Here is an 8525-nt window from a genome sequence, read left to right as displayed (position 1 = left end):
GTCTTTCATCTCCTTTGGCGGTAGGTCAAGGCGTTCCTCAACGCTCTATACTTGCACCCACATTGTTCAATCTCTATTTAGAACCATTGGGAAATCTCCTAAGTAAATCTGGGGTCCTCTATCATCTCTATGCAAACGCCACTCAAATCTACCTTAAGGTGTCCTCCACACACGATCTCTCCATCCTAAACTCTACTCTCGACTTCATTCAAAACTGGATGTTAACTCATCAACTCATCCTGAATCCCTCCAAAACTGAATTCCTCCTCATCTCCTCCTCACTTTCTCCTCCTCTGGTTCAATCATGGTTGGATCAGATGAATCTACTTAACAATAATCCCATCATTGTCGACAGCGCAAAATCCCTTGGTGTCATACTCGACAAAAGACTCAATCTAATCTCCCACATCAACTCCATTGCAAAGTCTGCTCGATACCAACTGCGCCTTCTTTGGGGGATTCAACGCTTCTTCCCAGAGAAAGATCTAAAAACCCTGATCCAATCAATGGTTCTCTCTAGATTGGAGTACTGAAATTCTCTTCTTACTGGCCTCCCCAAATCCCACCTGTCTCCCCTTAAATCTGTTCTCCACTAAGCAGCTCGTTTCATATATGGGGCCAAAAGAAGCGACCACATCACACCCATTTTATCTTCCCTCTGTTGGCTTCCCATCGAGGCAAGATCTATCTACAAGACTGCCTGGATCACCCACAATGCCTTGCACTCCTCCTCTCCTCGCTCCTTGGTAAATAAACTGAAACTCTCTGGAGGCTCTAGACCATCACGAAATGAGAAAATGTATTGCTTGAACCTCCCACTTTCAAAAAGGAAAGATTGATGGTCCAATCCTTTTTAGGCAATGCAGTGAGAATCTGGAACTCACTTCCGCCTCAGCTCCGGACCACCACCTCTTCCTGGTCCTTCAAAACTGACCACAAATTTCTCCTCCTTCAAAGACACTTCCAAATCTAATTCATACTCTCTCTGTTTCCTCAAAGAAGTTCTTAAACTATAGTAAATTCTGTACTCCATGCCTATAGAAGTGCCTTCCTAGTGTGTTCTTGTGTTCTGAGTAACTGCCACTTATTGCAGTGTTATACCTCTACCTGTATCTTGTATGCTTATGTAACATTCACACTTGTCACTTTTTCCTCTTGGAACGTATTGTTTGCTACCTCTTCTTGGGGCATATTATCAAGGGCCTTAATTCATGTGTTAGCGACCTTTTCCGGTTGCTAACGCATGAATTAATAATCGCCCTATTATCAAAGCGTCGCTAACTCCGGTTAGCGACGCATTTCATGTGTTATTCATCGCCCCCACGCTGGGGGCAATGAAAAACGCTAATGAGATGCATGGTGGGCGTTCCCACGTCTAACCACATGTAAAATGTGGTTGGAGGTGGGATTGCCCTATTCACAAGGCAGGCCTTGGGAGTAGGAGACCTGGGATAAACGCGTCTATCGCAGGTCTCCCAACGCCTGCTTTTAGTACGTGTTAGGCATTGCTAACATGAGGGGGTGGATCATAAAGCTGAATCCACCCCCCATATTATCAAGGCACACATTAGCGCGTGAAAACAGCACTTGTTTTCACGCGCTAATGCGACCTATCGACGATTTCAGATCACCTGTTGGCTTTAGCGTTGAGAATACGCTGCTAACAGGCAATGTGAAATCGGCGATAGATTTTTCCACGATATCAAAGCTGTGCGATATTTTTTGCACAGCGTTGATAATATGCCCCCTTGTATCTTGTTTGCTTTTGTTACATGCACAATTGTCACTTTTTTCTCATGTAACGTAACGTTTGCTTTTGTAACATGCCCACTTGTAATTTTCTCCTCATGTAACGTTACTGTTCCTGTTTTGAAGGACTCTGACAACTTCAGGTAAAGTCCACGCTATATAAAATCGCATCAAATAAAATAAGTCTAACGCCTGATGCGTGGTACTTCGCAGGACTGTATGAATGATTTTTGCAACAACAGTCATTTTTAACAATTTTGCACGGATGTTGGTTTAAGTATTTTGTCATTGTTGAAACCACTAGGTTCTGCCATTGTTTGCCCATGTGAAAATTACCAAAGGACTATTCCTTTGCATTCTGGAACTTGTCGTTTTTTTTCCCCACACATCACTGCCAGTCCTATAATATTAGGCAAAAACATGCACTGGATCTGCCACTTACTTATTGACCTGTGTTACTTGAGAACACTGAATAGGCAGAGCTCAGAGCATGAATAGTATTTCACAAGGGACTGCAAAGTTCCAATGTGAGTAGGGCTGCCACCTGGACGGTTTTCTACTGACACCACTGGTATTTTGATGTTCCAGCTGATACAAAAATAAGCAAAATCACCTAAAGCCAGTATTTTTAGGCTTTGTCTATAGATACTTTATACACCAAAGATAAACAGAAAGCACTTTTAAAAGTGTTCTGGAGTGTTTCAATAACCCATGACTAATAATTAAAGTAAACAGACAGAACAGTCATGTTCCAAATGAATATACATAGCTGCCAAGGTTTTAGATTGGCATGTGTGACGTTTTCATATTTTCAGTGTAATTATGAGTGACATTCAATGACTATGAGTGACACTTCCAGTGAGAAAAATCAAGCAGTGAACATGAGGGAAATGCATTTCAATAAATTTCACCCATTTGAGCAACGAGAAACTCTAAGAAGATCTTAAAACTGCTGCAAAGCACCAGAAATGGAAGGACACTATGAGACCCACATGTACCAAACAGGATGTGAGAGGCCCCAGCGCAGATGATCTCCGCTGCCTGCAAATAAATTATAATTACTCAGCCACGACAGCTGACTCGCAGAGAGAGTGAGAGGCTGAACACTCAAAAGTAAATTAAATTATGAAGAAGATACCAGTGACTATGACACTTACAAGATTAAGACCAACAAAGTTTTGCCCTTGTGCCTAGCAAAATGCGCTTTACAGCCGAGTTCAAATGAACATCACAGCACAATGGATATCTTAAGAATGTTTATAATTGGCAAACATATTAACCTGCAGCTACTTATGGGATGTTTTGAAACTCGCAATGCAGCGAATCAGCACAGCTGGCACTCTGTGGAGTCATGCATACGAAGACCTGGGGGTATATTTACAATAACTGGCACATCCCTGCATATCAGCAGGGATGCGCCAGTTATTGTGTGCCACAGCTCCGCCATCATGGATGCGCCGCATTTACAATGCGCCTCACCATGGGGCAAAAACAACATACAGCCTGATTCATCAAGGTACCGTTTTGCGAGTCTCTAATAGAGAATCATAAGGAATCGCTATTAGAGTCTTGCAAAACGGTATTCATGTAGGAATCGCTAAATAAAATGTGATTCCTACAAATTCCTTATTTGCGATTAGCAAATTGCTAATCGCAAATAAGGAAAAACTCCCCATTCAAAAGACCCATAGGAATGAATGGGGAGTATTCCTTATTTGCGATTAGCAATTTGCTAATCGCAAATAAGATAGCGATTTGAAGGGTGCCAGGGGTGTCCAAAGGACACCCTGTAGCACCCCTTAAATGCACATTTGAACAGGTGTTGCGCACACACATGTCCAAAGAACATGTGTGTGTGTAACATGCAAAAGAAAAAAATGCACTAAAGTGCTTTTTACTCTTTTTTCGCAATTTACCACCAAGTCAGACTTGGTGGTAAATTGCGACCAAATATTGCGATTTCGCATTTTCTAATTGGTTGATGAATTGGATTTAAGGCATCTCTATTAGAGATTCCTTAAATCCAATTCCTCGCAAATATGCGATTTCTTAAATAGAGACTTTTGCTTTTGGGATGATGAATCCCAAAAGCAAAAATTGCACTTGCAAAGGGCCAGATTCTCAGAATCTGGCCCTTTGCGAGCGCAATTATGCTTGATGAATCAGGCTGATAGATGCGTGACGTATCTGTGCTGTAAAAGTGGCGCATTGTTGGAGTTGCGTCGCAAGTGCGACGCAACTCCAGCAATGCTCTGAGGGCCCTATTTAGTTATTGCTGCATCAATCCTTATGCCTGCTTCAGGCAGGCGCAGAGTTTTGACGCAGCATGCGCCTAAAAGTGACTGAGTGAAATCTTGTAGATTTCACTCAGCCACTTTTAGGAGGCATTCCTGCGCCGGAAGCCCCCTCCTACACAGGAACGCCTACATGTGGCGCAGGGCATTACAACGTGATGCATCTCCCAGATGCTTATTTTGTAAGTACCCCTCACCATGGTGCAGGATTTGCGCCGCCGCTGCGTCACAAAAGAGACGCAACTGCGGCGTAAATGAGGCGCATGGGGCTTGTAAATCTGCCCCTTAATTTCCATGTTTTATGTTCTTAAGAATAAATACAAAGATTTAACTTCCCATCTGCCCAGCAGCAGCTCTCACAGGTAAATGCTGTGGGGCTGGGCGGGGCAGGGTGGGGGATAGTGGAATGGAACATCCGACGGGAATGTGAAAAGTAACTAAATAAATAAATAAAACCATTTTCCTTTGGCTCGCCGCATCGCCAACTTCAGCGATGCGGCCATCGCAAGGTAAGTGGTTTTATTTATTTATTTAGTTACTTTTCATATTCCTCTCGTATGTCTGATTCCACTACCACCCCACCCTGCTCCGACCCCGCCCCACAGCATTTACCTGTGCGAGCCGCTGCTGCATCTGCCATTATGCACAAAAAAAAATAAAGTAAACAAATTTCAGCCTTAACCTCAAGTAACCCTAATGAAAATAATTGCTGCTGACTTCGTAATGAAGTCGCACACTCGTCTAATGACCTCTACATACTTCCAGGAATAATTCAACCCATTTCATGACCCTCAAGGCCGCTTGGCATTCACATGAGCCAAACTTTGTAAATATGTATTCTTTACCTGTATTAACCTAATTTTGCCACCTTTGTTTTTTTTCATTATCCTCATTGTATGTGCAACTTGTTACTGTGTAACTCTACTTACGCAACTTATTTGGTTCTATTGTAAAGTACTCTGACAACTTTGGGTAAAGTCGACGCTATATAAAAATGCATTAAATAAATAGACACATGAAACTGATTCGGAAATGAGTGGTACCTGCTCTCAGAGTCACCAGGCCCGTGATCTAGGGGACGGCTGTCCTTCATTCAGCAGAGCACTTAGACGCCACTCTGCTGTAATCAAATGCAGCTCAAACGGTCGAGATCCCCCTGCTTCATCCCTCACAGCATGCAGGTGATCACAGCGCTCAAAGTGCGTGATTAATGCATTTAAATGTGGTAATGCAGATCACATTAGAATGCGTAAGTCTAACGCCTGAAGCGTGGTACTTTGCAGGACTGGTAGTGTAGCATGGAAGTTCTGTGCCGAGCTGCAGAGGCAGGCAGTGTGGTTGACTGTGGGCAGCCTAATGCGGCTGTGCTGGGTTCTGGCATTGCCATCACCCGCATCACCCCTCCTCTCCCAGGGCTCAGCTGAATTCAGCCAATCGGAGCAGCTGGATTGGGTGGGGGCAGGAAGTACTGAAAATGGGCCTTACATTAAGTGAAACAATAAAGTTTTGCTAAAACAGGCCGCTAAAGGGAGATGTTGGACTGCAAGCTGCTCAAGGAGTGCCAGCCAGCTGCCAGTAGCTCCTGATGACTGTTTGGAGATCCCTGATTGAAAATGCCTTTTAGCGAGCACGAATTCCAACCCCAAAAAAGCTGCAGTCTAAAACAGTTATTTCTCTTGAGTGGTTAATAATTTTCAGTTATAGTAAAATGAATCCCTTGAATTTCAGATCCGGAGGAGAAATGATTTGAAAACCACGAAGCCAGAATTGCACCTCTTCAATCTGAGACTGAAATGCTGCAAGTTCAACAGAGCAGCTCAGTGAAACGTCACTCCCGCAGTAAAGGCTATATCGAAAAAATGACAGTATTGTTTATATATTTCGTTACATTATGTCCACGCCTCCTTTGGGTATATGTATTCATAGTCCGCGTGCCTGTGACGCTGCTGCCTCCATTCCTCCAACGCACCGGCAGCACCAAGCCCCGCCCGCAACATGAAACACCGGAACCAGTGCAGGGCTCGGTCCCACGAGCTACTTACTATGCAGTTTCCCATGATCCTCTGCGCGTTCCAGGTAAACGTTTGACGCCAGAGAGCTGATAGAAATCTCAGAAACAACGCTATCACATTCATTTTTTCCTGCCATAAGTCAACAGTGCTATCTTTATGCCTCGGACTGATACAAACTATATTAACTCTCCGTAACATAAGGTACTACGAGGAGCGGGCCCGTAATTCACAGTATGTTCTTTAGCTTTGCGCAGTGGCAGTATCGTAGCCAATGAGGTTTAACCGAGGCGCGATTATTGCTTATTGAAAACTTTACCCAATACCCCGCTGTGGCGACTTGAAATATAGTCGACATTGCAATTTTTGACAGTCTCTAAGGAGACTGAATCTTTCGGTGAAAAAAGAAATTTTTCTACTTCTTAGAAAAGAGAGCGTGCGTGAATCAGAACATGAATGAAAGTTTTAAATGATTCTTAAAATCTTGTTTACGATTAAGATATTCTTTGGCAGGTTTTCTATTCATTTGCGGACACTTCGGGATGTTTTTCAAATGATTAGTTTCCATATTTCCCACCTTATGCTCCCCGGATCTGCAGAACACCCCAACACTCGCCAGCACCTTTGGCAGCCAGGGAGGCACCCAGTGCTTGAAATGGAAAAATAGAAGTGCCGGTACTCCAATTAAAAGTATTGCATTTCTCTTGAGAAGTGCTGGTACTCTCCCTCTAAAAATAAAAAAGTGCCGGTACTCCGTACCGGACAGTGCCGGCCCATTTAAAGCACTGGGGGCACCCCCTACCTCACTGAATGTAAAGCCCCTGTCGCAATAGTGACATTCGGCACGCGCAGCGTTCGCCGGTGCCGGACTTATTTACAAGGCCCTTGCGCCACATTTGCGTAATTTAACATGGGAAAAGTGACTCAAAAGTGGCGCAAGGGGCTTGTAAATCTGACCATGAGTGCGCAAGTGAAACACATGGCTCCAACTCTTGAAATGAAAGTTTGATGAACAAGAGGGATTGTTTTTCCCACAAACCGTCCTATTGTGCTGTGTGTAGTCTATTCCAAGTATAGGAAGTAAGCAAACAATGCACAGCACTGCATAGGCACATGTTTGCCACCCCTGTGAATACCATGGAAACACTGCACTTCCTCTCATGCTGTAACAGCAACTTCACAGAAGCTGATGACAAACGTGCATGCACTTAATTATATTTTGATACAATAATAAATCAGTTGCAGCCATCCAGAAGGAGGCGCTTTTTGATCACAGTACTTCACGACCAACAACTGCATTACTGGTCTTAAGTAACTTGTAAATAAGCACCTGCTGGTAGCATTTAGTGGAGGTTTCTGAGCGCCCTGAGGGGTAGATCTTCAAGAAAGTGCTGCAGTACCGCAAGGCTTTTTCTGTCCTTGTAAATATGGGGCAGAGAAATGCTCTGCCAGTGCATCCCAAAAAGTGACGTACTGGCAGCGCAAGGGGCCTGTAAATCTGCCCCTGAATGATCAGCTGTGCTGCAAAGCTGCCAATGCACCCAGCAGGTCACCTTTGAAAAACTGAAGAGCGACAGCTGCATTCGGACAGAGTCCCTAAAAAAAAAGTTTATGTGGTTGGAGTCTGAGGAAAGTATTGTTTCTAGTACGTGCGTAATAAGGCTTAAAAGAAAGGGAACCCAATGAAAATAATTTGTTTGGCAACATTGGAAATAGTTTGTGTTATTATTAACACACTGCCAGTACACACACGGGTGGGTGGCAGTGGCCAATACTACTTACTGGTCTTGAGTTTTGCACCACTGCAGACAGCATGACAAGCATTGGTGACTCTGCAAGGCAGCAGGCTCAGCCCGGGAGCCACCCCCCAATGGCAATCATTTCCGTTTGCCGCTCGCTTTTAGTCCAGGCTGCCAAGTGTCCTCATTACCTTCCGCCGGTCCTACGGCCGTTGCAACTGGTGATAATCATGGTCAGTCACAGGGCAGGGCACAAGTCCTATAAAAAGAAGTGGGGGGACCTTCCAAGTTAGGTGGTGTCACAGGAAGTGACATCATGGCAGAAAGTGACATCACAGCAGTAAGTGGCATCACAGCAGGAAGTGACATCACAACAGGGAGTGGCATCACAACAGGAAGTGACATCAAATGTGTAGCAGATCTATCATTTGCACGTATTGCAAGATTTAACAATTGAAGCTGGTCAGTACTTAGGCCTGTGATTTAAGGTCCCTGTGTGGAGGAATTAAGAACCCAAATGTGGATGAAGTTTGGCATACAACTACATTGGTCAAACCATTAAGGGCTGTAAGTGAGGCATACGAAAACATGGCATGCCAAGTTTTCAAGATGATTATGTGTAAGGCTCCCCGATTTTTCACAGATTTTTTACAGATAAATAAAGACAGAAAATAATGAGTTTTCTGTCTGTATTTATTTTTAAAAGTGATAAATACAGAACATCGTCCCACTTT

At 43.9% G+C, this 8525-nt stretch overlaps 1 non-coding gene across 1 annotated transcript; it reads left to right on the top strand.

Moving 5' to 3' along the window:
- Positions 1-6297: 6297 nt before the first annotated feature.
- Positions 6298-6437, top strand: LOC147746834 (U4 spliceosomal RNA). Its single transcript, XR_015300463.1, has one exon. It is a non-coding gene; the product is annotated as a U4 spliceosomal RNA (small nuclear RNA).
- The last annotated feature ends 2088 nt before the right edge of the window (positions 6438-8525 follow it).

This window comes from Lissotriton vulgaris, chromosome 1_1 (genome assembly GCF_964263255.1).
Source record: "Lissotriton vulgaris chromosome 1_1, aLisVul1.2, whole genome shotgun sequence".
Lineage (NCBI taxonomy): Eukaryota > Metazoa > Chordata > Amphibia > Caudata > Salamandridae > Lissotriton > Lissotriton vulgaris.
Note: the sequence above shows the minus strand (reverse complement) of the source record. Positions and strands in the feature narration are given on the sequence as shown.